Source organism: Lactuca sativa, chromosome 9 (assembly GCF_002870075.4).
Source record: "Lactuca sativa cultivar Salinas chromosome 9, Lsat_Salinas_v11, whole genome shotgun sequence".
Classification (NCBI taxonomy): domain Eukaryota; kingdom Viridiplantae; phylum Streptophyta; class Magnoliopsida; order Asterales; family Asteraceae; genus Lactuca; species Lactuca sativa.
In genome coordinates this window covers 220,061,330-220,087,275 of record NC_056631.2, presented here as the reverse complement: position 1 = coordinate 220,087,275, position 25,946 = coordinate 220,061,330, and the positions used below count along the sequence as shown (strand labels likewise).

Below are 25,946 nucleotides of genomic sequence, written 5' to 3'. Positions count from 1 at the left end.
ATCTAGTGTGGTACAACTCCTAATGTAGTGGAAAAAGCTTCTTGGAATCGCCTAGAATTGGACTTCAAAATTTAAACAATGCCCGCGCCGTATAGAATCTAATCGAAGACTCAAAAATAAAATGACTGAGCAACATGCCGAGTTGATAGTGGAGAACTCGTCATGTTGGATCGTAACTTGGGCAGAAATCACATTTTGCCTCTGGAACTCGTCGTATTATATGTATGCACTCGACGAGTTTTTGGCTTTGATCAGACAAACTCTTCTTTCTGCTTCAGTTCTGATTTGGTGTTCTAGTAGGGTATTAGTGTAATACACCTCCTCTATTTCTTCAGCAACGAGACTCCTTTTAGCAATTATAAACATCGAACTCAATATATCGACCAATGTCTTCTAATCTTCTCGTCTACGACTCAACCCCTCGTTTTATTTCCCTCACGCTTTAAGAAATCGCTCTAATATCACCCTAACTTCTTCAAAGATCAAAGACAAAAAAAACTACATAATAAGAGGAAAACAAACATCAAATTAGCATTCCTATATTACTCTAATAGACTAGAAGTTTAAAAACAAACCAAATTAAACACACAAAATAAAAAGAAAAAGAAAAAGAAAAGCAAACTCTAATGACGGGTTGCCTCCCGCAAGCACTTCTTTTTGTGCGAGTCTTGAGCTGAACTCTCAACTTAATAAACTTCCAATAAAGTTAATGTCAATCCATCCGTTGCATTGAATATTTTCTTTGGACCAATTTGTAAAATTTGGCTCTTTGCTTCAAAAATTGGCCAAACGAGCTTAAATTCATGTAACCCAAGAATCTTGACAAGGGTGGGAACCGGTCGGGTACTAATCACAAATGGGTCGTGCCTCAGAACTACCTCCAAAGTTGGAATCGTCACCCCTTGCTTCGAAACACAAACTGGAAAAACAGGGGGTCGCGTTGTGGTTCCTGCAACTCAGCTTGTTCTTGTTCTTCGTCTGACCCCTCTGCCAGCAATCTTTCCAGCTCCTTCAAATCTCTTTCTGGATTAAATTCTTCATCTTGTAACTTTAGCTCTTGTGACTCACATTGCTCTTATTTATTAGGCAATATATTATCTAACCATCTTCCAAATTTCTTCAAATCATCATCTGAGTCATACTCCTCATCTTCTTGCTCAATTTCTCGTACTACTTCCTCATGAAAAGCATCAAGAGCATCGAGATTTGGAAAATACATAATAAATAAAAATTAAAATTAAAATTAAATTAAATATAAAAAAAATTAATTAATTAAAAACGACAAAAATTAGCAAATAAAATTAACTATTTGAACCGTTCCCCGACAACGGCACCAAAAACTTGATGTGTGTGAAATGCACTAGTTTTAATCCTACTAACTTAGACACAAAATAAACACACGAACGGCAGTGTACCTATCGATTAGTAATATAGTTCAAGCAAGTAGGGTATCGAACACAGGGAACGGTAAACAATTAAAATAAATGCTAATATTATTTAAATAAAACAAATAATAGAAAGGGGGTTTTCTCTAGTTTTTGAAGACTAGAAACTTAAGCAGTTAAATAACACTTAAACGAAGGCAATTAACAACTAAAGAGAATAGAAGATAACTAGATTCAATAATAAAAGAGACTTTTGTTCATATTCGACTCACTTATTCCTATGGTTGATTTCATGGAAAATGCAATGGATTAATATATAATTGGCTACCGATTAATGTGATTAGGTTCAATGTTCACTATTAATAATCCTTAGAAAACAAATCAATTCAAACAGTGGCCAATTGGTTAAACCAATGATTTTCCTAGTTTATTGATTCGGGTTAAGTAAGACTTGTAGTTAGCTAATTAAATTACTAATTCAATTAACTTCTTGTATGGTTGTTCGTCACACAAGCTCACACATTGACTTACCTATTTTCTAGTTAAACCCTAGTTTCCTGTTCACTATTCCTAGGCATATAATATTGTTTTCACATAAATTATATGAGACAAGCAATTAAGAGATATTCATGCAACTTAATAGACTTGATAATTAATAGAAAATAGTTATTGTCAATACATAATGATCTTTAACAAGCTTAACAAAACAAAATTCACTAAATTAAATAATCCAAGCCATAAAATTCAAACCATATTAACAACCTAGTCTACCCTAAACAGAAGTAATGAGTTTTTAGCTCATATCTACAGCAAATAACAAACTAAAAAATAAAACTAATGATTGAAACATGGTTCATGCAAAAGATTAAGATAAAAGTAATGTGTTGTTGCCTTTGATCTTTTTCCAAATTGATATCTAAGTTGAAATCTCGAAAACCACAGCTCTAAGAAGCCTTCTAGTCTCCAAAAATCGTCCAAATCTTCCCCAATTAATTAGGGCTCGAATGAGAAGCGTTTCTATATATAAATTCTGAAAACAGAGCCAAATTGACAAGTTTGTGACCCAACTCGTTGAGTTAGTCATTAAAATCCCGTGTACGGCAAGACATCGTCGAGAATCGCGAACTTTCTGATCAACTCGTCGAGTTGAGGCCCAACTCATAGCGTTCTCTTGCAATCAACATTTTCCCAAAACATGAAAGTCGTTTGAAACTGTGTCTAGTTTTCAGAATATTTTGAATCTCATTAATCGGAGTTACGGTTCATTAGATATGGCTAAAACACTAACGAGGGGTCAAGCTGTCCAACAACATCCTTCTTTCTTCAAAATCAAAGATCCAAGCTTCCAATTGCTAAATCTGCTTCCTTTTTCATCCGAGCATGTCATTGTTGCTGAAAAATGAAATTCTAAACTAGTCAAACACCTTTTGTTCATTAAATGAGATAAAATCAACATAAATTATTAAGATAATATATAAATTATATGACTAAATATGTCCATATCAGTAGGTAAGGTAAGGTAAGGTGAGTGGAAGTGGGGTTGGGGTATGTTTATTTAAATAAATTAAAAAATCAAGGCCAAAAAAGTCTTTTTAGGTAAGACATGGACCAAGTGCACAACAAAAACAAACAATAGGGACCTTCCGAGTTAAAAAAAAAAAAGTTAGGGACCAAACAAACTACCCCAAACCATAGGGACCATTCGTGTAATTTACTCTTTTCTTTTTTCAATATGAATCTTCTGATGTTTAACCTTATAGATTTGCATCACTATCTATGATCATCAGTGTTAAATATTTTTCAGGAGCTATTTCTTATTGTTTCAATACAATATTTTGTATTCTTAATGCATTTTTTTCTTTGTTCATCCAGAGCTCACTGTCGTTCAACTTAGCAAAAGGCCTTACAGACAGGACATCTATATTTTAAATTTGAAATATGGCCAAGGTACATTGCTCTATCAAATATTTTCTAGTTACACATTTCAAATTTACTATTTAAGATATGAAATAACCACTTGAAAATTTTCACTAATAGGAGGGTTACAAGGTGACTTTGCACGTGTATGATTTAAGTGAAGGCTTAGCTCGTCAACTCTCCATGTCGTTCTTAAGGAAATCCATTGAAGGCATATGGTAAGCATCATACCCCCTCCCCCAACCTACCATGGAGCCAATTAAGCATTTGTTAACTTATATATAAAAACATGCATACAAGTGTGGTGGTATATAGTACTGAGTACTTTTTGGGGCTGGTATCCAACAAACTCCATCTGGAATAGCACCATATGGGACCCCACTAAAAGTCAATGATCTTGGTGTCACCCATGTCCTAAAAGATTTCTTTCAGATGTATCTAGATGAGATTAGCCCCCGATACACACAAGAAATGTACAGTTTATTGTCACACAACTATAACAACTTTAGCAGTGAAGTCGCACAGTTTCTGGTGGGTGTCTCCATACCATATTGCATCCTCAATCTCCCTAACGTATTCATGAGTGGCCCAATGGGTGCACTTATAAGTAAGTTCATCATCCTTTTTATCTTTTTAACTTTTCATGTTAAAGATGCATATGAGCTTTTATGGATTCTTATCTTACACATGAAATTTGGTATGAATAACAACGCCTATGATACATAATTTGGAGACCATATTGAGGAATAAAACCCGAGATACCATTGGAAACATTGCTAAACCAAGCAGGGCCGGTCCTGAAAAATAAAATATTCTTAAGGGCCCAGGACGAACAAGAAAAAAAAAAGGCCCTTATCTTTATTATAATTTTGTATTTTAACATAAAAATATATAATGAAAAAAATTGGGCCCAGTGCAGCTGCCCACTTTGCCCCCCCCCCCCCTCTAAGCCCCCCATGAAACCAAGAAACCCTACTTGGAAACGCCTCACCCCCCCCCCCCCCCCCGAGATGGCTGAAAGGAGAGCTAAAGGACTCTGCTTCAACTGTGATGAAATGTTTTCGGCAGGACACAAGTGCTTTAAATTTTTTTGCATCATGCTAACAGATGATGATGAGGAAGGGGCAGATGTAATCATACCAGAAATTTTTTTGAATGCTATTGCAGGCACTACAAGTGACAAGACCTTTCAAGTCTGGGCAAATATTTGGAATGGAGTGGCTTAGGTGTTGCTTGATAGTGGCAGCACCTACAGTTTCATTGTTGCTAAAGTTGCAGAAGATCTCCAAATTCAAGTGTGAAATCAGCCAGGTTTGCACATTGCGTTACCTGATGGTGGCAAAATGGCGAGCAACGGGGTAAGTCGTAACTTACACATGATGGTCCAAGGGTATGAATTCTCAACTGATTTCTTTTCCATTCCATTAGAAGATTTGATATTGTTTTAGGCATACATTAGCTTAAAAATTTAGGCCCTATATTATGGGATTTTACAGTTAGAGATATGGATTTCAAAGTTAATAATAGGCTAATTAAATGGCATGGCGAATCCTCGGAGCCAATCGCACTAACTGCCCGGGGTGCATCTGGAGATTTGGCACCCGAATTCGATGACCTACTTGGATCTTTTGCATATATATTTGATAAACCTCAAGGGCTTCCACCCACTCATCCTTGTGACCACCAGATCCGACTTCATAATGGTACCGAACCTATTGCAGTCCGCCCTTACCACTACCCCCACTTCTCAATGTGATGAGATGCCCCAAAATGGTACCATCATATGCATCCAATCTCTATTTTCTTCACCACTTCTTTTGGTTAAAAAAACATGATGGCTCGTGGAGATTTTGCATAAATTATCGGGAATTAAAATCGAAAACGGTCAAGGATAAATTTCCCATTCCGGTGGTAGAAGAGCTCCTTGATGAGTTACATGGAGCAACTTTTTTTTTGAAAGTTAGATTTGGCTTCAGGCTACCATCGAGTTCGCATGGCAGCCACTGACATCGAGAAAACTGCATTCCACACTCATCACGGACACTTCGAGTTTCTCGTAATGCCATTTGGCCTATCCAACGCGCCATAAACATTTCAGAGTTTAATGAACGACATTTTCCGCCATCAATTTCGTAAGTATGTCTTAGTTTTTTATGACATTTTGATTTACAATAAAACAGGAACAGAACATTATTGTCATCTTCAAACTGTCTTTGGTTTGTTGCGAGCACATGGTTTTTTTCTAAAAAATCAAAGTGCTCATTTGGTTGCAAAGAGGTGGCGTATTTGGGCCATATAATTCACCAAGATGGTGTTTCTGTTGACCAAAGTAAAATCCAAGTGATACAAGAATGGCCAAAACCACACAACATTCGAACCTTATGAGGATTCCTTGGATTAGCGGGGTCTTATCGCAAATTTATTCGCGATTATGGGATTATTGTTGCACCATTGACCGGCATGCTTAGACAAAGTGGGTTTGTTTGGAGTGATGAATTGGAAGCAACCTTTACAAGCCTAAAGCAAACGCTATCAGAATCACCCGTTCTCGTATTACCCAACTTTACTACAACCTTTATAATTGAATGTGATGCCTCTGGTAGCGGGGTAGGCGTGGTTCTCCAACAACATAGCCACCCAATTGCATTTTTTAGCCAAAAGCTTGCATATCGACACCATAAGCTTCCAACATATGATCGGGAGTTGATTGGTTTGGCCAAAGTAGTCACGTATTGGCATCCGTACTTGTGCAGTTGTCACTTTATGATTAAAACGGATCATGATAGCTTGAAGTTTATGCTGGAACAACGCCTCACCACATCACCACAACAACATTGGGTTAGTAAGCTTCTTGGGTTTGATTTCGAAGTTGAGTATCGGGCCGGGGCACTGAACCGGGTAGTCGACGCCTTATCACGACATGAAGAAGATATTGAACAAGGTGACTTATACATGATAGCTCATGTCTGTACAGATGTTTTACCGGCTGTCTGGAACGAAATTGAAAAATCAGTCGTCCTTAGTGAATTGCGTGACCGAATTTTAGCAGGGGAAGAATATGCCAAGTGGTCGGTGGTGAACGGGCTGATTCTATACGAAGGAAGGAAGTATTTACAATCAACATCCCCGCTAATTGAATTGGTTCTTTCAGGTATTCATGATGCCACACATGAAGGAAATCAAAAAACTATGGAATGCATTCGACTAGAATTCTATTGGAAGGGTTGGAAGACAAGGATTCAAGGCTATATTCACCATTGTCTCATATGCCAACGAAACAAATGGGAAATACTACAACCAGTCGGTCTCTTACAGCCCCTTCCCATTATGACGAGCATTTGGGCTGACGTGTCCATGGATTTTGTGGAAGCTCTTCCGAAAGTTTCTAGTAAATCAGTACTTTTAGTCGTCGTAGACCGTTTCTCTAAATATGCCCATTTTTTGCCACTAGGACACCCGTATACGGCTGAATTTGTGGCCTGAGTTTTTTTTACAGAAATTGTTCGCCTGCATGGTCTTCCCAAAACCATAGTGTCTGAGCATAACAAAGTCTTCCAGAGTGTGTTTTGGAAGAATTTATTTCGTTTATCAGGGACAAAACTATCTTTTTCAACAACTTATCACCCCCACAAACGGAGGTTGTTAATCGCACAATCGAAATGTACTTGAGATGTTTAACTAGGGATAGGCCTCGCCAGTGGCTGATGTGGTTATCGTGGGTAGAGTATTGTTATAATACCTCTTATCACACGGCTCTTAAAACCACACCTTTCAAGCTCACCTATGGAAGAGATACGCCTTGTTTATTGAACTATGACGGAGGGCATTCTAAGGTGGAGGCAGTCGACCAAGCTTTAATCGATCGTGCGTCATTTTTACAAGAAGCCACCATGCGTCTCTCGGAGGCACAACAACGCATGAAGTCAGCTTATGATGAGCGTCATCGAGCATTGGAGTTTCGAGTAGGGGATTGGGTGTGGCTCAAATTGCATACATATAAGCAATGAATGGTTTCTAAGGCAACTTTCACCAAGCTGTCTCCAAAGTTCTATGGGCCCTTCGAAATAGTGGAACAAATTGGGATGGTTGCGTATCGCTTGTCTTTACCAGAAGGGATTCGTATCTATAACGTTTTCCATGTTTCCTTGCTAAAACCGCATTATGGATCTTCACCGACTGTATTTACTGAATTACCACCTCTTTTGGATGGCAAAACATTGTTTGCTCCCTTTAAGGTACTACGAGGCCGTAACACTCAAGGCAAGCCAGAGTTGTTGGTTCAATGGGTTGCTGGAGCAGAGGAAAGTGTTACCTGGGAGGATTGGCAGACTTTTCAGGAGGCATATCCTGACTTTGAGTTTGAGGAAAAGCTCAATATGGAGGAGGGGAGGACCTACAGTCATCGACCTAAGGAAACTAAAGAGTAATTGGGCTCGTTTTTGCTGCATGCTATTTTATTTAAAGATTTCAATATATGTTTAGTTAATTAGAATATAGAGTTTCCTTTTTCCAGTGTCTTGTTATCCCTATTTAAAGGGTCAATTATTATAAATAAAGCATATAATTATTCAGTCAAACCCTATCCGTATTCTTAGATTGCCGATCAAGCTTAATCTCCTTAGAGGGGGCTAGGCTAGTATTTGTTAACGGATTCCAACAACACATACATAGGTAGGATTACACGAGCAACATCTCAGGCCATATCAAAGAATTCTCATCACCCAAGTTTCAATTAGATATAAATTTGGAGTCATGCAATTTAAATAGTGTGATGAGCATCTTCATCGGTGGAAGATTATGACTAATTCGTTGATCACATGTTTATGTGAGTCAAGTGAAGGACTAAAGGATCTAGTACGCATTTATGTGGACTATTTAGATCCGCTACAAAGGACGACAACTCTATTCGTCAAGGTTTACCGATGTTTCAGTAAATATGGTTGTGTTTATAAGATTAAGCATAATTCTAACACTTTGAAAAGTTCTCAAAGAGTAGTAGAACAAATAAGAAGAATCTGTTAGGCATAAAGATAAAAGTTTGTAAGTCCCAATCAGCTTGTGTATCAATCAAATCCGTTTGATGGTGTGGAATCCTAATCAAACGGATGATATCAGATCAAATAGAAGAGAAGGAGAAAAAGAAGAAGATGAATCTTGTATGTATTGATAAGAATGAAGATTCGGATACAAGATTCACACACACTAACACACTCTCTTTTCTCTCTCTAGAACACTTTCAAATACACACACATAAGCTCCTCTATTCTCTTCTGTTCATCACTCCACTCCTCACCCCTTACACCTATATTTATAGGGAACATGGGCTTGGTGAACATGGGCCGTGAATGGGTTTACAGCCGTAAACCTGTTCACGGCCGTAAACACAACCGTAATCAAGTATACGGCCGTAAACACCAAGTTGTTTACAGTCCAAGACAAAAAAAATACATTTTCCTAGAAAAGTAAAGTATGACCCATATTTTTGACCCAACAATCTCCCCCTTGGTTTAGAGCTTTCTTTTCTTAAATGACCCAACAAGCTCCCCCTAAAAAGTAGCTGCCTTTTCTTGTCAATCTTCATCGAGAGCTTGGCTTCAATATTAATCTCCAAATCCTTCACAACTTCAAGATGAACTTGATGAATCTTCAATGAATGACTTCATCTTGAGCACTTGAGCTTTTCTTCAAGATTTGACTCTGAACGCACATTGGGTAAGGAGGCTTGATGTAATGATTCTTCAAAGATAGCACTTTCAGCTTGAGAATCTTCACAGAGAACATCAGAGAGAACAAATTTTCTGGATCACTTTAGCAGATTTAAGATAGCAGCAGACTGATTGAGGAGGCTTCAATGCAATCTGTCAAATAATCTTCAATTTCAGCTTCACCTTGCTTTTGGGGTTGAAGGATTGAATGTTGAAAGAATAATCTTCATTCCTTGCTCCTTTGAATGAGAATTCTTCGATGCTCATGGATGAAGCTTTGGCTCAGAAATTTTTGACACAGTTTCCATGAGTCTCATCTACACTGAATTCACTTTTCAAGACAAAACAAAACTAAAATAAATTTTAGCACACAATATTTTTAGGTTTTTCATATTTTCTGAAAAAAATAAAACAGAAAACAAAATATTTTTGGATTTTTTATTTTCTTGAACAAGAAATAAAACAGAATATAACACTATTTTTGATTTTGAATTTTCTTATTTTTGTTTGATTTATGAATTTTTATTTATTTTATTATTATTATTATTATTATTATTATTATTATTATTTTCTAATTCTCCCCCTAAATTTGTGCATAGAGGAAAACTATGAACAAATTTAACAAAAAGAAAAATATTTGGGATCAAAGTTGTGAGACAGTCTGAACTTGTTTATCAGTACCTTCACCTTCATGAATAGATCTGATCAATTGTCGGTATTGTGGTCCACTTAAACACAAAGGATATCGATAACTTTTCTAAATAAATCATTTAGCTGACGAAGACTACAGGTGTTGTTGTCCACTTAAATTAAGCAACAAGATCTACAGACAACCTCTAAATGGTTCAATTTTAGTTGCACTAGAACGTGTTCCCCACATCCCGATATACCCTGGTTATCAAGAGCTTCCTAAGGACTTCTTACTTTAGGTGAGTAAACAATTATTAAGGAGGAAGTCAGATTTAGAGAAAGATGCATATGTTGTGTCCCGGGTCGGATCTCTTTCAATCATGTAGAGGGGACAACATATGACTAACAGACATAGAGGGTTATAGAGATAGTAGGGTGTTGCATATGTTGTATCCTAGGTCGGATCTTCCGATCACGCAGAGGGGACAACATATGGCTAACAGATAGAAAGAATTTCATAGATAAGGAGGTGCACAGAAATAGAGTTGCATATGTTGCAATCCAAGTCGGATCTTCTGATCACACAGAGGAAGCAACATATGACTGACAGATAGAAAGCAAGAAAATAATTTCTACATACCTACTTTATCAAAACCCCCCGGTCGCCCTATCAGAACCAGAATTAAGGACATAAGTCCATACATCAAGGAAAATTTGAACCACTGTTCTAGATGCGTATTAATTTAGTGTATCCTGTAGGTTCCTGTGTTTATCTCACTGCTCAATCTACCTGAGCGTTGTATGGTCAGTCCAAACAATCCTATATAAATCCACACTGTCAAATCCTTCGTGCCTACCAACACATTGATCACAAAGTCTAGACAATTCAGATTTAGTCCTTTACACATGTTTTAGACTGCTCGTTATCACATTCTTGATATCACTTCCCCAAACAATACTTACTAACAAAAAAAACTATAGAAGGTTGTCTTTAAAATGAATCAGTGTAAGATAAACTCAGAGTATCGAAAAGAAAACGCAAACCGTAATTCATTGATTGAATTTGCATTAAGAAGGTCTGAGAACAGCATGCATAATCTCAGAACAGATCTGAAAATTCTTCATGTTATTAAGCACTAACCTCATGTGATCCCTTCATTTCTTCCCTTCTTTCTTTTCCCGCAAAGGACACATACTCTCTAACAAAGTTCTGAGTCTTGTACAGTTGAGAGATGTCCCCTATCATGTGCCTGGAACAACCACTACCAACAAACCGAAGTCTGATCATATGCATCCATAGCTGCTCTGACACAGAGCGGGACCAGTTGGTCTTTGGAACCCAGTCCATTTTGAAACTGGGTTAACCTTTTTCATCCTTGCATGGAACTCTCTCCCAAGACATATCATGTTTATCACAAACAGAAGATGAAGAAACTTTAGAGTCATTAGGTGATTTAGGAGATTGAACCTTTGGAACCCATTTGTAGTTGGGTTTGACCCATTTATTTTTCGATCCGATGGGTGCCTCAGTACTTGCTGTTGATCTTGATGTCGGACGTTGAGATAACTTTGACCTAACCGGTCTTTGTTTCACTGGAGCATCTCTTGGAATGGGCTTCTTGGCCGACATTTCCTTCTTGCCATTGGGATTTGGATTCTTTGCCTTGTGGGTTTGATTCTTGGCCTTCTGCGCGTTCCAGTCACCATTGTCTGAACATGTCCTGGAAGGGTTTCTTTTGATGTATCTCTCACTTGGCGTGTTTTGCCATCCTTGTACGTAGTAGGAAACATATGCACGATTTGGACAGTTTCGGGCAATATGTCCAGGTGTTCCACAGTGAAAACATATCTTTTTCTTCATTGTGAAGTTGTTTCTTCCTGCCCCTGGTGGCGTATCCTTGCCTTGTCTCTTATTTTTCCCACAAGCACAATTGTAGGAGGCACTCTGTTTCACTGGAATTGGTGGCCTGTATTTCTCAACAGTAGGTTGATCAGAAGCAACTGAGTTCGAAGCAACAGATTCAGAGTTCAATGACATGTTGGTTTGTTCAATGGTTTTCTCTTTGTTCTCATCTTCCGCTACTTTACTTGCACAGGAAGTAGAAACATTAGTATCTTTCATCTCAACACCCTCAGTTGGACCTGATTGTTCAGTCGTAACTGAAGCTGGAACAGGGGGTTGGCCATACTCAAGATGTGCTTCTTTTTCAATTTCTTCCTTATTCAGAGGGATGGATGTGTAGTTATGATTGAAAGGTGGAGGAACACTATCAAACCCTAAACCCTTTTGTTGGTTATTTTTGAATTTCAAACAATGGTCTATCATGTTCGCAACTACTTCGCTTAACATATCAAATTTTCTGAAATCCAAATCTGCAGTTTCAAATTTGCTTTTTAATGTGTCAAATTCAACAGTTAATTCAGCAAGTTGTTTCTTAACATAGTCATAAGTTTCACATTTGTTGCTATAGTCTTCCTGAAGCCTCCTAAAGTCATTGGTTTTTGCTTCTAATTCAGCCTATAGGGGTTTCTGTCCTTTCCTGAGTTGACATCCTTCATATCTCAGGTCCTCAACTTCTCTTTTTAATAAATCAATTTGTTCACGAAGAAGTTTAATCGTAGCTTCACATGATTGAGAGCATGAAACTTCATTGACCGGTGTAACAACAGCAAAATTCAGGTCAAAATTTAAACTTTTATAAAACCGTAATTGAGTATACTAAGTGGTAGATATCGTAACAAGGGTTTCATACATATAAAGAACACAAAAATCCGAGTTATAACGAAGAAGTTATGACCATTCTAAGATTTCCGACAAAACCGGCAACACCGATTAAACGAAAAACACGAAGTTCCAATACAATACATTTTAGCCTTAAGTATCTAAATGAAAGTCGTAGATATCATTAAACCGTGAACATACATAAAAAGAACGTCCAAATCTGACTTCGTATGAGGAAGTTATGATTTTTCTAAGTTACGAATATAGCAGTAGACAGCTAAAAACTCAAAATAGAGATCGAGAGACTTTTAGCCGACACAAACTAAATGAGAATCGAAGGTCTCAACAATAGAAGCGCAACGGTAAAAAGTATGACAGAAACGGACGTCGGATGAAAAAGTTATGGAACTTTAACGGACTTTTCCTGTCCCGACGTATTAAAGATATAATATTAAAAATAAATTCAAAATTTGCCGACGGAGTCTAAACAAAAGATGTAGATCGTAGTATCACCTTCGCGTAGATATAAAGAACATCGAAAACGGAGTTCGTATGACGAAGATATGAATTTTCGAAGTTTGCTAAATAATAAATATATAAATTTAAAATGAATTCCGGTATTATCCGAAGGGGGAGTCACCGGCCTGATCCGAGTTACGCCCAGCATACCCTCGTACGCCCAGCATAACCGGGGGCTAGGCCTCGGTTCGGCCACATCGCCCCTACTCTTCTATGCCCTCCCATCCGAAGTACGTAAGCGATGACGTCCCAGTACGCCCCGCATACCCTCGTACGCCCAGCGTACCGAGGCGGTTCAGCACCCCTATAAAAGGGATGCGAGGGTTCCGGGGAAACTTGCTCATTTTCTCTCGTTTTTCTTGTGTTTTGCCTCGTTTTCCGTGTGATAATTATCCAGAAGCCCCAGTTCCCATACTCAAGCCCCGAAGGAAGTTTTACGCTCCCGAGATTCCCGAGAATCCCAAAAAAAATCCGCCTTTTCAAGTCAAAGTTCTGCTCGGTTTTCGTCACACCTTCTTCAATCTATCAGGTGAGTTCATACCCCTACAACCACACTTTAAATGCTTTTTAAACACTTTTAAGGGGGGAATACAAGTAAACACACGACTAAAATCGTGTGAAACATCGATCTTTTGCTATACTTTTCATACTGTTGTTTTAACTATCTTATGAAGTCATTATCATGCAAAACACCTCACAACACAGCTTTACCCTCTTGGGATACAATATGTTTTATAAATAGAAATAATGTTTTATTTATACGCTTACATACAAATACATCATATCAAGGGTAACATTCTTTACTAAATCATTTTATGCATTCAAAGAACTTATGATTTATGCTTTGTCAAACATTGTGAAAAAGGATAATCTTTGCATACAAAACTATTACTTTAATACAGACTTAGTTGAGAATCCGTGAGACATGTACATCTTCAAATACTGCCTTTTGCTAGAAGGTATCGCTACAAGTCCTGTCTATAACCAGAGTCTCCCGTTCGGAGAACGTGTCAAATGTGTATAGATCTATACGAGAAGTCATGATCCCGCGCCCTGACTGTTAGCTACAGTCCGTCCTTTTGGGTGACAGTTTGTCATAACGCTACGACGCCTGAAGAACGTCGCTACAGGCATATTATGTTTAGTATGGTTATAAAACTCATCGGATATACAATTATTATGGTATTAGGCTTTTATGAACGAGTAGTTATTAAAACTATTCTTCATCTAACAAGTGCGATCTTCGTGTAGCTTTATTATATAAAACTATGCCACACCTTTTAAGCACGTCGGTTGCTTGCGATTTTCGGTCTTAGAGACTGCCAGTTACGTTAGGAAAATAAGGGTTTTTCCTGTATCTAAAACAAACAACTAATAGGAAAATAAGGGATTTTCCTGGTGCAATTATTTACAACTTATAACACGAACATTCATATGCATTTCATACTTTTATAAGAAAATAAGGGTTTTTCTTGGAAAACGCAACAAATCACATCTCAACTATTAAGGAAAATATGGGATTTTTCTGGATCTAATACATTCATTTTCAACACAACGAATCATAACTCTTTTCATTTGAAAATATCGGGTTTTCTGGAAAACATACACGAACTTTCGAATGGCGTACATTTTCTCAAAACACTACTTATGAACTCACCAACTTAATTGTTGACACTTTTTCTTTGAAATAACTTGTATTCTCAGGGAACCGCTAAGCAGGTTTGGAAATCAACTTTTGGGGATTAACGTGCTGATGTTAATTACTTCTTTTGAAAGATGTTTATGTATTTATCTTTTGAACATGTAACGAATAAAATTATGTAAACATTTTGGAAATCTTAATATATATGGTGGTGTGTACTTTTCTTTCTATGAACTATTATGATACTGAATATGACGTCCTCCGCCCCCGAACATTTCCGCCGTTCTGGTTTGGGGGTGTGACAGATTGGTATCAGAGCATTTTTATAGTGAATTAAGTATATCAAAACCATTTTTGGTATACAACTATAAACACAACTGGGCAAAAACACTCTGAGTAAGAGTCATACTTTTAAAATTAAATTTATTTATTTAGTTTTTGTAAAGTAGGCATGCATGCATTTCATATTAATAACAGGGTCAGTATCATAATTAAAACAATATAGAAGTATTATAAATAAGTTGTGCAGTGCAGGTATGCCTTGGGACATGTAATCAGAACTGGGAAGAATATAGCATGACCAACTATATTTGTCTGAGAGCCAACTAACATATGCCAAGGAGTGTCTGCAATGGACAACAAATTTAAAACTTACCAAAAGCATATCGTTAAAGAATACTAAGGGAGTATTCGAGTACCTACAACCATTAAACTTAAGGGTAAATTCCATGTGCTTTAGCTTATAGTCAATTCTTAACCCTATTCTCGTACAGACTCAATGGCTGGATTCCATCACCCCGGTGACCCCTATTACCCCAACCAAGGTAATGGAGAAAGGATGGAGAATGATCCTGAAGAAGGAATGCAAGAAGAATCAGACTCAGTTCCCGAGGACAATAACCTACCCTTAACGGCTCCAATTCAAAATCCTAATCCTCGACCGGAATTTCATGGCTCGACGCCCCTTTGGGCAACTAACCTGAATAGGTGGAGCAGCGAACAGGATCAACCCCTTCCATTCAATGGAGACCGAAGCTTCTATAATCTAAGTGAGGGAGGCTCAGCAAACAGAGCCCTTCCTATATTGGTTCGTCGGATTTCACGCATTGGTGAACAAGGACGGACGACCATCCATCGAACTGAGGAAAATGATGTGAACACTGGAGTCAACACAGTTCGCATCCGACAGTTAGGATTAGCTCACGGGAGGATCGTAAATCGAAATGAAGCGTTGTAGAGAGAGCTAACGACAACTCAAACCGAAGTGATAGAACTTCGGGCACGCCAGGCAAGACATGAACTATGTATGCTCGAGATGGAGCGTCAGTTGGCAGAATCTAAGGCCCATGTAGCCAGCTCGCGTAACAAATAATACCTATCTGACTTCCAAAATTTTGTCATAGCATAAGACCTCGGATAAAGTCCTTACTTTTCTTAACCTTGTAATCGGAGACCTTTAGATAGGTCAAATTTTCCTAAATACAAAATGTAACGCACCATGTTTTATAATATATATGATGTATTTCCTTTCTTAAACCCTTTGCATACCCCTCCAATTCATGAGTTTATCTACTTTCATTATGAGTCGACCTCAAAACCCTATTCAAGGGTAAACCAAACTTCTGATATAACGAATCACTAATGCGCGACTTTCGAATCATTAAAACTTATAGTTTTTCTTGTTATTTCCTTATCAGAACAATGTCTCCTTGTAGATCAGCACATAGAAACGCAACCCCACCACCACCTCCCCAATATGACCCCAACATAGTGCAATCTGCTATCACTGCGGCAGTAACAGCTGCACTGTCTCAAGCAAACTTTAGCGGCGCAGCAAGGGCCGAAAATAATCAACTTACCAACGCAACCCCATTCCTACAATTGGACACCGCCACTTTGCAAGCTACAGTTATAGCCACAGTGGTAGCCATTATAGCATACAATAACTCTGTCAACTCAAGCAGGGAAGGAAACGATATCAAAAATCCTAATCAAAGAAACAATCGAAGCCACCTACCAGTAGCTACCTATAAGAATACCGCAAGGTGCGAACACAAGAACATGAAACGAAAACCCTGGAGCGAGAGGGGAGGAAAATCAACTCAAAGAAACGCCAACAAGCAATCAACAAACCATACCCCTACACCCAAAAGGTCGTACAACGGTAACCAGCCTAAGTGCAACCGATGCAACTTTCATCATCACAGACCCTGCCGTGAAATGCATTGCGTTAGGTGCAATAGAAAGGGACACACCGTCCGCTACTGTAGAGAACTAGCCCAACCAACTGCTTCAGCCACAAATGTAGGAATAGACCGTGCTTGTTATGAATGCGGAGTAACGGGACACTTCCGAAGGGAGTGCCTGGAGTCAAACATCATGAATGCTGGTGGAGGAGGCCGAGTATTCACAATGGGCCAAGAGGAGGCTATTGCAGACCCCATGGTTATTCTGGGTACATTTCTCCTCGATAACTTATTTTCATACATTCCATTTGATAGTAGGGACGCAGAGGAGTTCCGTGAGTCACAAGTTTAAAAATCCACTCGAACAAACACCCCAATCATTCAACAAAGCTTTCATAGTAGTAATAATAGAGATAGACTAAAAAGCACTAAAAACACATACGTAGAATGCACTATCCCACTAACAAACGTCTTACAATGAGAAGTACCGACATCGGCATTCGACGTGGATTGGTGTGGCCCTACCCATACCAGTCCATGTGTTATAAAAGACCCTTTCACTTTAACCATCGACTAACGAAACTCGATCGATTTATAACGACAAACCCGACACAAACCCCAATTGGTTTCTAGTTTCAAAACCCCGAGGTACTCATATGAGGAATCTTTACAACCTTTCCGTATGAGGAAGTTATGATTTTTCTAAGTTACGAATATAGCAGTAGACAGCTAAAAACTCGAAATAGAGATCGAGAGACTTTTAGCCGACACAAACTAAATGAGAATCGAAGGTCTCAACAATAGAAGCGCAACGGTAAAAAGTTTGACAGAAACGGACGTCGGATGAAAAAGTTATGGAACTTTAACGGACTTTTCCTGTCCCGACATATTAAAAATATAATATTAAAAATAAATTCAAAATTTGCCGATGGAGTCTAAACGAAAGTTGTAGATCGTAGTCTCACCTTCGCGTGGATATAAAGAACATCGAAAACGGAGTTCGTATGACGAAGATATGAATTTTCGAAGTTTGCTAAATAATAAATATATAAATTTAAAATGAATTCCGGTATTATCCGAAGGGGGAGTCACCGGCCTAATCCGAGTTACGCCCAGCGTACCCTCGTACGCCCAGCGTAACCGGGTGTTAGGCCTCGGTTCGGCCAAGTCGCCCCTACTCCTCTATGCCCTCCTGTAACGCCTGTGTTTCCGGGCTTGCCATTTTTAGCAATGTAATAGTCTAGGTTAACCTTTGTAACCCATTTTGAAATAATAAGATTCTATTATTTGAGTATTACGTGTTTTGTGCTTTATTGCTTAATTATGTAGTTTGATTAATTAAGAATAAAAATAAGCGTCAAAATTTAAGTGTAAAATAAACTTGATATCTTTGGTTAATGTTGTAGTAGTTGAAACAAGGTTTCCAAATATATATAGAACGCCCAAATCTGACTTCGTATGAGAAAGTTATGATTTATTGAAGTTTCGACTTCGCGGTGTGCAGCCCGAAATACTCGATTTGAGATCGAGCGGTTTTTAGTCGGAACAATCTAAACGAGGATCGAAGGTCTCGTTGTTGGTATCGAAGCGATGAAAAGTTAGGCGAGAACGGACGTCAAACAAAGAAGTTATAAATTTATAACGAAGTTTTTCTGTCCCGGCCTATTCAAAATAAATAATAAAAATAAAGTTAAAATTAGCCGACGGAGTCTAAACGAAAGTTGTAGAGCGTAGTCTCACCTTCGCGAGGATATAAAGAACGTCGAAAACGGAGTTCGTATGAAGAAGATATGAATTTCCGAAGTTTATTAAATAATTTGTATTTAATTTTAATTGGAAAATCCGGCATTATCCGAATGGGAGTCAGCGATCCGATCCGAAGTACGCCCCGCGTACACCGAAGATGTCGACACTCGCAGCAAGTGGCTTCGGATGACGAACGCAGTGACGAATTCGGACCAGTACGCCCCGCGTACTGGCGTACGTCCCGCGTACTCCGAGGCTCCAGCCTCCTATAAATAGGATGCAAGGGCAGCCGAGCTCTTTTGCTATTTTCTCTCTTCTCTCTCCCGTTTTGCATCGATTTGCATGCCAGAAATATCCCGAAGCCCCGGTATTATTCTTGAGCCCCGAGGCAAGTCCCGAGATCCCGGATATCCCGAGAAGTGCGGTTCCCGAGCCGAAGCTCTGCCCGCGAGAAGTTCGATTTTTGTGAAGATCTTCCAGATCTGCTGAGATTTACTACTTCTGCAAGTCGTAGTGCTGTCTGATCATCTTCTGATCAAGTGAGTGTATACTACCTTTCATAAACACGATAATAATACAAGTATGGTTTGAGTGTATTAAGTATATTGTTGTTTATATGTGTGAATGTGTATTCACTTTCTTCTATCTCATAGATATGATTTATTCTCTATGAAATATGTGTTATGTGTGTGTGTGCCTCATCTGTTATGTGGAATATGTATTGATTAAAGCATGTTATACAGGTTTTCAAAACTATGTATAAAAATGTATATTTTATCTACTAATATGTTGGGTAGAACATGGGTAGATAGTTGGTGTGTAATAAAACAGATGAGAGGCCTCGTTGTTGTTTGATTTAGTCATCTAGTGGAGTTTAGATGACGACCACGAACTTTTCTAGATAGTCTTGTGGAAACATTAGCAAGTTCGCCACCTGTAGGTGTTAATGAACTTGGGTGTTCATTCGTTGTACTCCATCCCCCTCATGGTTGCCTTATTTGACTTATATTGCTGAGGAACCCCTGAAGCATGTGTTGTCGCCCCGATGAAATATTCTTAGACTAGGTCCCTTATGTTAGTTGTCTTAGGGACATAAAGTGAGAATAACGGGAATGGGTAATTGGGTTATTGTTGGTTGGTGGAAATTAAATATAATTATTTATTGTGGGTTGAAAACCCTATATGCTCACCAGGCTCCCAAGCCTGACCCACTTAGTTTTAATTTGTATTACAGGAAGTGGCGCGAGGGCATAAGATGGATGAACCATCAAGTTGTTTTGTTTACAAGTGTGTATATGTATATATTTGTTGAATGACTTGTAATGTTATCGTTTATGCTTATTGGTCTGTATCGGAACATGACACCCCGAGTTTTGATTATATAATGAAAAATACATTTCTTGTATGAAATGCTTTGGTAAACATTGTTTTATCATGTTTTGTTTTTGGGAAAAAATTCCACAACTCTTTCAAATCAAAAGGATTTACTCTGAAATTATTTTAAAACCATAAATGAAAATCGGTCTTTTCTGGCCGAGATTTTGGGGATGTCACAGTTGGTATCAGAGCATTAGTTTAAGCGAACTAGGAATTCGTAGGATTTCTAGACTTAAACTTAGAATGCTAAGTGGAATTTTGAGATTTGTGTCTATTATGTTTTAGACACGAGCACTAGTTTATTTTAAGAAAGTTGCCTAAAATGCTTTATGTGCTAAATGTTATATGTTTCCATATATGATATTATTTGTTCGGATCTATGGTCTGTTGCCGACCGGATCTAGAAACCTTATGTGTGTAGGATTCTAAGCGTACGTCTACGATATTAGAACTAGCACGTAAACGTTTCGGAGCGATAAGGATGATTTGAATATCTATCGTGATTGAGGATCTAATTTCACCTTATTCGGTGTGTAGATCAAAATGGTGAGAACAAGAAGTGGAGTTGGAAATGCTGATGAAAATAGGAATCAACCACCAGTGATTGAGCAAGTACCTGTCGTAGCAGCAGCACCTGAGCCAATAACCATGGCTGGTGTGCAAATGATGATTCAGACGATGTTGGATCGTCAGATGGATGAAACTAGACGGTTGCTTCAACAGAATCGTGAAGAACTATCAATTCGTGTGGAGGAGCCTGAATTAAATGAAGGGCACTCGGAAGGTGGAAACTTCAGTGGGTCTGTTGGTCAAGCCAACCCACCGATAGTTAGGCAAAACAACCATGATGGAAGGAATGATGGAATGGGCTGCAAGTACAAGGACTTTCTAACTTGCAAACCATCGACCTTCAATGGAAAGGAGGATCCGATTGGAGTTATGGATTGGATCTCCGAAATGGAGTTAGCCTTCATGACTTGTGGCTGCAGAGGCAAGTTGCAGACTATCTATGCAGTGCGTCAGTTCCGAGGTGGAGCCGTTCGTTGGTGGAAGACTCTAGGGAAGACTTTATGCCCTAATGAGCCACTTCAATTGGCATGGGCAGAGTTCTTGGTGCAGTTCAAGCGCAAGTTCTGCTCAGCTCAAAATCTGTTGGAACTAGAGAACAAGTTTCTGACATTGACGAAAGGCAGCATGTCAGTTGATGAATACACCAATAACTTCACCGATAAGATGGAGTTTGCCTTGCGTATCTTCCCAGACGAGCTGACAAAGGTGGACCGGTATGCGAAGGGACTCCCATGGGAGTACGAGGTGCCAGTACGTCAGGCACATACTCTAGAAGCGGCTATTTGGGCTGCCAAGTCTGTTGAGAACATGATTAAGGGGAGAACCACCGACAAGGTTGAGGTTGGTGAGAAAAGAAAGTTTGAGGGAACATCTGGTTCCGGTAAGAAAAGCAAATTTTCAAAATCTTATTCGAAAAAGTTTGGTGGAGGAAAAGGAGGAGAAGCGAAGTGGTGTGATAAGTGTAAGAAGAAGCACTTTGGGAAATGTAGCGAGGATGTAACCTGCTACAAGTGTGGAAAGGTTGGACATTTTGCCAATGAGTGTCCGAACAACAAAAGGATGTGTTTTGGTTGTAATGAAGAGGGGCATATTTTGAAAGACTGTCCGAAGAAGAAGGAGGCAGCTAGGCCCAACATTCCACCAAAGCCGAAGGCGAGAGCCTTCCAGATGACACTTGAGGCTGCGAAAGATGAAGCTGATGTCGCTTTAGGTACCTTTCTTGTTAACGAATTACCTGCTCAAATTTTGTTTGATTCTGGAGCCAACTACTCGTTTATTTTGCATGATTTTGGTAGAAAACTAGCTTTGCCTGTTGATAGACTAGATGATGCTTTACTAGTCGAAGTTGCTAGTGGCAAGTTTGTACCTGTTAGTCATCGTATGAAAAACATCTTAATCGACCTTAATGGGAATAAGTTTCATGAGGAATTATTGCCTATCGAGCTTAATGGTTTCGACATCGTGTTGGCAATGGATTGGCTTAGCTCCAATGATGCCGAAATATTGTGCAAGAAGAAGATAGTTAAAGTAAATCCGCCTGGGAAAGATTCGTTTATGGTGTATGGGGACAAACGGCGAGTAAATTCTGGAATCATTTCCCTAATGAAAGCCAGAAAGTGTTTAACCAAGGGATGTACATCATATTTAGCATTCGTGATTGATGCTAAGAAAGAAAAGAAGGTGATGCAGAGTATTCCAGTGGTGTGTGATTATCCGGAAGTATTTCCCGAAGATCTTCCTGGATTACCACCTGATAGACAAGTGGAGTTCAGAATTGACTTGTTACCAGGAACCATGCCAATAGCAACAGCACCTTACCGATTAGCACCGACGGAGATGAAGGAGCTAATGATGCATCTTCAGGAGTTATTGGACAAAGGTTTCATTAGACCTAGTTCATCGCCCTGGGGAGCTCCGGTGTTATTTGTGAAGAAGAAAGATGGAAGTATGAGAATGTGCATCGATTACAGAGAGCTGAACAAAGCAACAATAAAGAATAGATATCCGTTGCCGAGGATTGATGACCTGTTTGATCAATTGCAAGGTTCGAGCTATTTCTCGAAGATCGATCTTAGGTCAGGATATCATCAGCTAAAAGTAAGAGAGCAAGATATAGAGAAGATTGCATTCAGAACGCGATATGGACACTACGAGTTCTTGGTTATGTCGTTTGGACTAACCAATGCTCCGGCAGCATTTATGGATTTAATGAATAGGGTGTGTAATCCGTTCCTTGATAAATCCGTGATAGTGTTCATAGACGACATTCTAATTTACTCGAAAAGCCAGGAGGAGCATGGCAAACACTTGCGAGAAGTGTTAGAAGTTTTGAAGCAGGAGAAGCTGTATGCAAAGTTCTCCAAATGTGATTTTTGGATTCGTGAAGTCCAATTCTTGGGTCACGTGGTCAACCAAGAAGGGTTAATGGTTGATCCAGCAAAGATTGAAGCTATGATGAAGTGGGAACAACCGAAGAGTCCCACGAAGATTCGAAGCTTTTTAGGATTAGCCGGATATTACCGAAGGTTTATCCAAGGCTTTTCTTCGATTGCTACTCCATTAACAGCTTTGACCCACAAAGGAGCTACTTATGCTTGGAGTGATAAGCATAAAGAAGCATTCAAGAAGCTAAAGAAGAAGCTATGCGAGGCACCGATACTTTCTTTACCCGATGGAGTTGAAGACTTCGTTGTTTATAGCGATGCGTCTGGGGTTGGATTGGGTTGTGTTTTGAACCAAAGAGAAAAGGTGATAGCATATGCGTCTCGACAGCTGAAAGAGCATGAAAAGAATTACCCGACTCATGATTTGGAGTTGGCAGCGGTAGTTTTCGCTCTGAAAATATGGAGGCATTACCTCTATGGCACGAAGTGCAAACTTTTCACTGATCATAAGAGTCTCCAATATCTCTTTAATCAGAAAGAATTGAATATGAGGCAACGATGCTGGCTAGAGTTACTCAAGGACTACGACTGCGAGATACTTTACCACCCCGGTAAAGCTAATGTTGTTGCTGATGCTCTCAGTCGGAAAGTCAATCTTGAAAGGAAAAGGCCAAGAGCGTTGAGAATTGAATTTGTCTCGACTATTTTGGAAAGTATAAAGAAAGCTCAAAGCGAAGCTTCTAAAAAGAATGACCGAAAGGAGGAACGTTTGGGCAAAACGTTGGTGTTCGGTGTAAACAGTCATGGACTGAAGGTGTTCCAAGATCGGATTTGGATACCTAAGACAGGAGGAGTCAGAGATCTTCTGATGGAAGAAGCTCACAAGACCATGTACTCGATTCATCTTGGTAGCACTAAAATGTATAGGGACCTGAAACCCTACTACTGGTGGCCGACGATGAAGCTTGATGTTGCAAAGTATGTGGCCGAGTGTGTGACTTGTACGAGAGTCAAGACACAACATCAGAAACCATACGGGAGTTTAGAACCATTGCCTGTGCCTATGGATAAGTGGGAAGACATTGCTATGGATTTTGTCACTAAACTACCCCGAACAAAGAATGGTCACGACATGATTTGGGTGGTCGTTGATCGATTCACTAAGAGTGCGCATTTCATAGCAGCCAAGGAGAAATGGTCTATGGAGAAGCTTGCGAATTCTTACGTGAAGGAAATTGTGAGGCTTCACGGTGTTCCGTTAACGATTGTATCGGATCGTGATAGCCGTTTCACCTCAAGGTTTTGGAAAAGTCTACAAGAGGAAATGGGTACCAAGTTTTGTTTAAGTACAGCTTATCATCCGCAGACTGATGGCCAGAGTGAAAGACCAATACAAACACTTGAAGATATGCTGACAGCATGTACCTTGGAATTCCTAGGTAATTGGGATGAACATTTACCATTGGTAGAATTTTCCTACAATAATAGTTTCCACTCTAGCATAAAGATGGCACCTTATCAAGCTTTGTATGGACAGAAGTGTCGTACGCCGTCTTGTTGGCTTGAGGCTGGAGAAAAGCAGTTTATGGGACCGGAGATGGTCCATCAAATTGCTGAGAAGTTGAAAATAATTAGGGAAAGAATGTTAGCAGCTCAGGATCGTCAAAAGAGCTATGCTGACAAGAAGCGAAGACCGATGACTTTTGAAATTGGAGATTCGGTTTTGCTTAAAGTCTCGCCGTGGAAGGGACTTATAAGATTTGGTAAAAGGGGAAAGTTGAGTCCAAGGTTTATTGGACCGTTTAAAGTTCTTCAGAGAATTGGGAACCAAGCTTACAAGCTCGAACTACTAGAAGAACTTAATGGAATTCACAACACTTTTCATGTGTGTTATTTGAGGAAGTTCACGGGAGAAGTTCCCGACATGATTCCAATTTCTGAATTGAGAATTGATGAGAACAAAAGGTTGATTGAAGAACCAGAGGCAATTGTTGACCGAAAAACTAAGAAGTTGCGACGCAAAATGGTTGGGTTAGTGCTTGTTCGATGGAAACACACGAATGGGCTGAATCTCACCTGGGAGACAGAGAGTGACATGTTGAGTCGCTATCCGCATTTGTTTGTTGATGTGTGATTCCGGGGACGGGATCATTCTAAGGTGGAGAGAATTGTAACGCCTGTGTTTCCGGGCTTGCCATTTTTAGCAATGTAATAGTCTAGGTTAACCTTTGTAACCCATTTTGAAATAATAAGATTGTATTATTTGAGTATTACGTGTTTTGTGCTTAATTGCTTAATTATGTGGTTTGATTAATTAAGAATAAAAATAAGCGTCAAAATTTAAGTGTAAAATAAACTTGATATCTTTGGTTAATGTTGTAGTAGTTGAAACGAGGTTTCCAAATATATATAGAACGCCCAAATCTGACTTCGTATGAGAAAGTTATGATTTATTGAAGTTTCGACTTCGCGGTGTGCAGCCCGAAATACTCGATTTGAGATCGAGCGGTTTTTAGTCGGAACAATCTAAACGAGGATCGAAGGTCTCGTTGTTGGTATCGAAGCGATGAAAAGTTAGGCGAGAACGGACGTCAAACGAAGAAGTTATGAATTTATAACGAAGTTTTTCTGTCCCGGCCTATTAAAAATAAATAATAAGAATAAAGTTAAAATTAGCCGACGGAGTCTAAACGAACGTTGTAGAGCGTAGTCTCACCTTCGCGTGGATATAAAGAACGTCGAAAACGGATTTCGTATGAAGAAGATATGAATTTCCGAAGTTTATTAAATAATTTGTATTTAATTTTAATTGGAAAATCCGGCATTATCCGAAGGGGAGTCAGCGATCCGATCCGAAGTACGCCCCGCGTACACCGAAGATGTCGACACTCGCAGCAATTGGATTCGGATGACGAACGCAGTGACGAATTCGGACCAGTACGCCCCGCGTACTCCGAGGCTCCAGCCTCCTATAAATAGGATGTGAGGGCAGCCGAGCTCTTTTGCTATTTTCTCTTTTCTCTCTCCCGTTTTGCATCGATTTGCGTGCCAGAAATATCCTGAAGCCCCGGTATTATTCTCGAGCCCCGAGGCAAGTCCCGAGATCCTGAAGATCCCGAGAAGTGCGGTTCCCGAGCCGAAGCTCTGCCCGCGAGAAGTTCGA

At 39.2% G+C, this 25,946-nt stretch overlaps 1 pseudogene; it reads left to right on the top strand.

Moving 5' to 3' along the window:
* The first annotated feature begins 3,323 nt into the window (after positions 1–3,323).
* On the top strand, positions 3,324–4,028 carry LOC111879026 (uncharacterized; annotated as a pseudogene).
* Positions 4,029–25,946: the final 21,918 nt, after the last annotated feature.